Source organism: Poromitra crassiceps, assembly GCF_964638095.1.
Source record: "Poromitra crassiceps genome assembly, chromosome: 5".
NCBI lineage: Eukaryota > Metazoa > Chordata > Actinopteri > Beryciformes > Melamphaidae > Poromitra > Poromitra crassiceps.
In genome coordinates, this window is record NC_139642.1 from 21,791,767 (window position 1) to 21,799,266 (window position 7,500).

The following is a 7,500-nucleotide window of genomic DNA, read 5'->3' on the forward strand; positions in this document are numbered from 1 at the left end:
TCAGAATGACATGAACATTTGCACACTTATTCAGCGGGTATCTTGCATGTTGCGTTCAGGTGCACAGTTTTTTTTTTTGCAATTCCATCGCGGGCCACACAGGGGGCGCCCGCGGGCTGCATGTGGCCCGCGGGCCGCAAGTTGAGTATCACTGCACTACATTCTCTCCTTGGGCTAACTTCTTGTCATTGAAATCTTACTGAAATCACACAATTTAATCATTTTGCTGGGGACTCCCCTGCGACGCTCTTCAAGCTGACGAGGGAGTCCTGGCTTCACTCGGTCCCTAGCAGTCCTTTCTTCCTGAGGGAGTCCTGGCTTCACTCGGTCCCTAGCAGTCCTTTCTTCCTGAGGGAGTCCTGGCCTCACTCGGTCCCTAGCAGTCCTTTCTTCCTGAGGGAGTCCTGGCCTCACTCGGTCCCTAGCAGTCCTTTCTTCCTGAGGGAGTCCTGGCCTCACTCGGTCCCTAGCAGTCCTTTCTTCCTGAGGGAGTCCTGGCCTCACTCGGTCCCTACCTAGCAGTCCTTTCTTCCCGAGGGAGTCCTGGCTTCACTCGGTCCCTAGCAGTCCTTTCTTCCTGAGGGAGTCCTGGTCTCACTCAGTCCCTACCTAGCAGTCCTTTCTTCCTGAGAGAGTCCTGGCCTCACTCGGTCCCTACCTAGCAGTCCTTTCTTCCTGAGGGAGTCCTGGCCTCACTCGGTCCCTACCTAGCAGTCCTTTCTTCCTGAGGGAGTCCTGGCCTCACTCGGTCCCTACCTAGCAGTCCTTTCTTCCTGAGGGACTCCTGGCCTCACTCGGTCCCTAGCAGTCCTTTCTTCCCGAGGGAGCCCTGGCCTCACTCGGTCCCTAGCAGTCCTTTCTTCCTGAGGGAGTCCTGGCCTCACTCGGTCCCTACCTAGGAGTCCTTTCTTCCTGAGGGGGTCCTGGGCCCCGTTCCAATACCCATACTTGTACTTCTTTCTTGTAGTATGTACTGCCGCTGCCCTCACAAAGTATGGATTGTAGTGTGCAGCATGCATGCAAAATGCATACTATTGGGACACACTACATCTGTCGTCACATGAGCTTCCTGAACTCCGACCTCTTGCTCACTTCCGCCGACGTCCGCAGCGCCACATTTGAGTTTTATTTTTTATTTTTAATTTTTTTTATTCAATAAACAAAGTCTGGCAGTAACAAACAGTACATTATACAAAAAATTCAGACTAAACATTTACAAAATTGGAACAGACAATCAAATAAACAAAATAAAATAAATAAAGCAAAAACATTAAGTCAGAGTTCTAAACAGGAATCAAGATATGCATGTTTTGGTACACACCATGCTTGTTTGGTTTTATTATATTTCAAGGCTTTCTTAAAGTTAATTATCTCATTCATGAACACGCAGCTCAGTCAGTGCGACGTAACTCCAGTAGGTGGCGGTAATGCACAGAAAGTTGTTTGCCAACCGCCATAAAACATTAGAAGGAGAAGAAGAAGACATAACTTCCTGCTGCGCAAAGGATTGTGGGGAAGTTTGCCTGGTGCAGCATGCATCGATGCATACTCTGAAATAGGAGCTGATGTAGTACAACATCCTGGTACTCTTGGCATACTGCATCTGACATACTATGTATTAATTTGGGACATACTAAATCTTTTTTTGCCTACTAAATAGTATGGAAGTATGGGTATTGGAACGGGGCCCTGGTCTCACTCAGTCCCTACCTAGCAGTCCTTTCTTCCTGAGGGACTCCTGGCCTCACTCGGTCCCTACCTAGCAGTCTTTCTTCCCGAGGGACTCCTGGCCTCACTCAGTCCCTACCTAGCAGTCCTTTCTTCCTGAGGGACTCCTGGCCTCACTCAGTCCCTACCTAGCAGTCCTTTCTTCCTGAGGGAGTCATGGCCTCACTCAGTCCCTACCTAGCAGTCCTTTCTTCCTGAGGGAGTCCTGGCCTCACTCAGTCCCTACCTAGCAGTCCTTTCTTCCTGAGGGAGTCCTGGCCTCACTCAGTCCCTACCTAGCAGTCCTTTCTTCCTGAGGGAGTCCTGGCCTCACTCAGTCCCTACCTAGCAGTCCTTTCTTCCTGAGGGAGTCCTGGCCTCACTCAGTCCCTACCTAGCAGTCCTTTCTTCCTGAGGGAGTCCTGGCCTCACTCGGTCCCTACCTAGCAGTCCTTTCCTTTCTTCCTGAGGGAGTCCTGGCCTCACTCAGTCCCTACCTAGCAGTCCTTTCCTTTCTTCCTGAGGGAGTCCTGGCCTCACTCGGTCCCTACCTAGCAGTCCTTTCCTTTCTTCCTGAGGGAGTCCTGGCCTCACTCGGTCCCTACCTAGCAGTCCTTTCCTTTCTTCCTGAGGGAGTCCTGGCCTCACTCGGTCCCTACCTAGCAGTCCTTTCCTTTCTTCCTGAGGGAGTCCTGGCCTCACTCGGTCCCTACCTAGCAGTCCTTTCCTTTCTTCCTGAGGGAGTCCTGGCCTCACTCGGTCCCTACCTAGCAGTCCTTTCCTTTCTTCCTGAGGGAGTCCTGGCCTCACTCAGTCCCTACCTAGCAGTCCTTTCCTTTCTTCCTGAGGGAGTCCTGGCCTCACTCAGTCCCTACCTAGCAGTCATTTCTTCCTGAGGGAGTCCTGGCCTCACTCAGTCCCTACCTAGCAGTCCTTTCCTTTCTTCCTGAGGGAGTCCTGGCCTCACTCAGTCCCTACCTAGCAGTCCTTTCCTTTCTTCCTGAGGGAGTCCTGGCCTCACTCAGTCCCTACCTAGCAGTCATTTCTTCCTGAGGGAGTCCTGGCCTCACTCAGTCCCTACCTAGCAGTCCTTTCCTTTCTTCCTGAGGGAGTCCTGGCCTCACTCAGTCCCTACCTAGCAGTCCTTTCCTTTCTTCCTGAGGGAGTCCTGGCCTCACTCAGTCCCTACCTAGCAGTCATTTCTTCCTGAGGGAGTCCTGGCCTCACTCGGTCCCTACCTAGCAGTCCTTTCTTCCTGAGGGAGTCCTGGCCTCACTCAGTCCCTACCTAGCAGTCCTTTCTTCCTGAGGGAGTCCTGGCCTCACTCAGTCCCTACCTAGCAGTCCTTTCTTCCTGAGGGAGTCCTGGCCTCACTCAGTCCCTACCTAGCAGTCCTTTCTTCCTGAGGGACTGCTGGCCAGCAACAATGGTCATAATCATGTCTCCATCCACACTGTGAGTCACACAGCAGGAATGCTTTGGACACTCAAACACACTATAATAAGTGGCAGTGGTTGCTGACAGTTTCTGTTGACCACCTCTGAGCAGGGCACATTTGTCAGCCACTATAAGTGTGTGTGTGTGTGTGTGTGTGTGTGTGTGTGTGTGTGTGTGTGTGTGTGTGCGTGCGTGCGTGCGCGCGCGCGCGCGCGCGCGTGCGTGCATGTGAGGGAATATGAGCTTAATATAACCAGACAAATCAAACCATTTAAATACATGATAGGCATTTACATATATGGCTGTTGTGATAATCAGTGGTAGCAAGAAGCTGATGAGTGTTTTTGCTCAGTATGAAGTAATAATCTTCTCATTTCTCCACATAAATACATTTACTCCATTTTGATATTTTCTACTGCGGAAATATTCATGTAACGTAATAGTGTAATTTCACATTTGCTGTTCTAAAGAGGGCTTCCTCCCGGGAGAAATCCTTTGCTGCACAGGAAGTAATGTGTTTGATCTTTATGGAAGCGTCAACATCAGTTTGTATGGAATACATAGAAGAAGGTAGAAGAAATATAACATTGCTTGTCTACATTGCTGCTTCTCACAGTTGGATGGTCTCAATCTTGACCTGGTTCTTCGTCTTCTTTCAAGTTTCTGGTGTTTCTCACCCCTCCTCAATCTTGGCTGTTGCGCCTCGTCTCATGTTCCTCCGCTCCTCATCCCTCCTGAGCACCGTGCCTCCACCTCTGTGAAGGGGTCCTCCATTAATAGAGATTTCAGCCCTGGGGCGGAAGCCATCGTCTGGTTCCAAAAACCTCCCCAAACATCCTCCCCCCGAATCCCCCCCAGTCATTCATTCATTCAGTCAGGAACGGATATCAGTGATGATGTCATCAGTGATGTCATCAGTGATGATGTCATGCCAAATATGGTTTCATCCTTGTCAGGTCTTTTGACTCTTGACTGTAAGAGTGCCAAGTCTTCATCATTGAGTGCCAGCCACTTTTGGAGAACGGACGCTCCCAGTGCCAGAGTTTCAAAGCGTTTTCAGTGATTTCTCGAGGCCCACAGAATATTGTGTGATATAATGTAAACACCGAACACGCACAAAGAACGAGCTGACTCTATTGTATCATCAGCAAAAAAAAGTTTATTGATACCATTTTCCGTTCTTTAGTTATGAGCCGGAGAAGATAGGTTGTTTTGAGCAAAAACATGCGTTTCAAATTAGAAGCTGAGATATTCCGCCTTTTGTGAAATGGAGCATTTCAAGCACATTCACTGACTTTGAAGATAATATTTTCTGATGTAGTGACGTGGTGTAGTTGTGTGGTGCCCTGCGTGCCCCACCCCCCTCTCCCCCCCTCAGCTGCAAACTCCTCCCCACACTAACACACAGCCTAACACGCACCCAGTCTATTTTCGGAGTGCTCCGTTTTTGTGCGCCGGCTCCCAGCGCGACACGGAAAAGCCAAACCGGACTGCTGAGAATGATTTGGCCCTTCGGCGTCGGGTGCTGCTTTTCTGGTGGCTAATCGTGTGGAGAAACTATGCAGACAGACAGACAGACAGAGGCAGAGGGGCTGAGTTGTGGGCGCGGATTGACTGCTGTTCGCAGCCAACGTCAGCTCCAGACAGAGCAATCTATATGGCTCTGGCTGCAGCATGAGCGGTTTCTCTTTCATCACGGGGCTTTTTCCTGCTGTTTTTCCTGACCTTTCTCTAATCTGGAGAGCACTTTCGCCACCTAATGAGTCCGTAAAATAGGTTATACACCTTCAATAGCTACAATATTTGTACAGGAGATGCCTGAGGCTTTGATCCACGTCCCACCGTCAAAAAACGCAATTGACGAACATACTCGTCCTTGGCACTCTACGTTAGTATCTGAATTGACGAACATACTCGTCCTTGGCACTCAATGAGTTAAGAAGGTCCTCATGTTTTTCCTCTGAAATGGATTCTGTTGAGAAGTTCTGCGTATGTTCTGTCGTTGCCTTGGTGATGGTTCTGTTCCAGTGTTACACAGCTGAACATCTGCCAGAGATGGAAGATATTGAAAACATCTTTAAACCTACCAAACCTGGGCTGTTTCCTCCAATGGTCTTGAGTTGCATGAGGTCGCCTGGTTGCTACATGACGTACGTGGTCCTGGGCCGAATTTGCTGTAACTGTACTTGTACTTAAGTAAAGAATGTGTGTACTTTTCCCATCTTTGGCCGGAGATATACTTGCTTTGAACTACGCGTTCGGTTGCGCATGATGGCTGCCTTGCGTTAGCCTGGTAAACCGCCCGTCACGTGAACTCACATTGCATTTGGTTCTCCGTGACGGTCTGGACCTGCACAGGCAGGTAAGATGATTGGTCGAGCCATGCCGGCTCGACGAATCAGCGGCGGCCGTAGGCGGGCTCTGGCTCGTCTGGGCAAGTAGTGGGTACATGGTCTTTGTAGTTCTTTTCACTCATCAGCATGGCTGCCGCCGCGGAAGTGACAGGCAGTGAATGAAATTGAATGTAACGTTCCCAATTCTATGTATTAAATTCTAAAAAACGACCCTCAACATTTGGGAAGGCTAAGCCACACAACTAGTTCGTTATAATCTAACTAAATGCTTCGAAGGTGACTTTACGACCGCGAGGACTCAATCAATGAATACCACGGAGATCATCCACAGGCACCTTCCGCGATCTGATTGGTTGAAGTTAACACCCACCAGCGGTGATAGACAGATGGGTCATCCAATCACCTGCCAAGTAGCTTGGACAAAGTGCCCGCCTCCGTCAGCGGGTCTGGTGACTTCAAACCCAGATCGACTGGTTTAGTGAAACCTATGTGGAGCTATACCGTCCATCTGGCAGCGTCAGGTTAGCCTTGCGTATCCTGCGCCCGTTTGGACCCGTGTTCATTTGGACGTGCAGCACGACCAATGTGCCAAATGGACGCAGGATACCACCGCGAACGCAAGTACAGAAGCAAGGAAATCGCCGACCTAACGATGAGTCCAAACAGGGTGTGTCAAAATATTAAAGCAAGTCTATGAAAATGATATGTAGACCAACCAACATATTTCTATCCACAGCTCAGAAAGCAGCAGCAGCACATTTGCACTCAGATGTTCTTCTACCAAACTGACTGTTTACAATCTGAGCTGACAAACCCTGATGATTCATTGTGAGCAGCCATCTCACCTGACAGCTGACTCCACAGCCAATATTCTTATTCTCTGTGGGGTCAACAAGTCGCCAGACATCCCCTTTAAGCAAGCTTGGTGATTGTCCACATTTCTATGAAGGTAAAATCTGCTTTTGTTCTGTGACATTGAGTCAGTACAGACATCTTTCTGCATTACTCTGGAATCGAATGCTGGGGATTTCACATTAGTCAGTGTTGTTGTTGTATGAGTGAATCAGCACTGCTGCAATCTCAGCTCAGGCCGAGTAACAAGCCAGTGTTAAGGAGGGGGCGTGGTTTAATGAAATGGTCGCTCAGCAAAACCCTTGTTTCCTGTCAGCTAATGGGAGACATGCCCCCCCTCCACCCCCAGGCTCTCTATGCCCCCCCCCCTCCACCCCCAGGCTCTCTATGTCCCCCCCTCCACCCCCAGGCTCTCTATGCCCCCCTCCACCCCCAGGGTCTCTATGCCCCCCTTCCACCCCCAGGCTCTCTATGTCCCCCCTCCACCCCCAGGCTCTCTATGTCCCCCTCCACCCCCAGGCTCTCTATGCCCCCCTCCACCCCCAGGCTATGTCCCCCCTCCACCCCCAGGCTATGTCCTCCCTCCACCCCCAGGCTCTCTATGCCCCCCCCCCCCTCCACCCCAGGCTGTCTATGTGCCCCCCTCCACCCCCAGGCTCTCTATGCCCCCCCCCCCCTCCACCCCAGGCTGTCTATGTGCCCCCCTCCACCCCGGGGCTATGTCCTCCCTCCACCCCCAGGCTCTCTATGTCCCCCCCCCCCCTCCACCCCCAGGCTATGTCCCCCCTCCACCCCCAGGCTCTCTATGCCCCCCCCCCCCCCTCCACCCCCATGCTCTCTCTCTCTCTCTCTCTGTCCTCTCTCCCCCTAACCTCCTCCTCACCACCTCAGTGTCATATGCGTTGCATTGCACAGTGCAGGGAAATGCTACTGTGGGGGAGGAAAAGCGTGCAGAGGAAGCGGAGGATTTCTAGGTAAATAGGGTGGAGTGCAACACTGATTAGACCTGAGGTTTCTATAGCTGCTGTCTGTCTTCAGGAAACGTCAAGAGGGTGAGTGCATGAGCCGCTTCCCTGCTTATCTCCGTCACCGGTATGCTCGCTGCTAAGATGCTTTGATACGCAGAAAGACTCCTCGCAATCAACTGGAG

General features: G+C 51.1%; 1 protein-coding gene across 2 annotated transcripts in view; it reads left to right on the forward strand.

Moving 5' to 3' along the window:
• The window catches only part of LOC310777068 (kinase suppressor of Ras 1-like), a 67,283-nt gene that overhangs the window by 20,994 nt on the left and 38,789 nt on the right, over positions 1-7,500 (forward strand). The window lies entirely within an intron of this gene.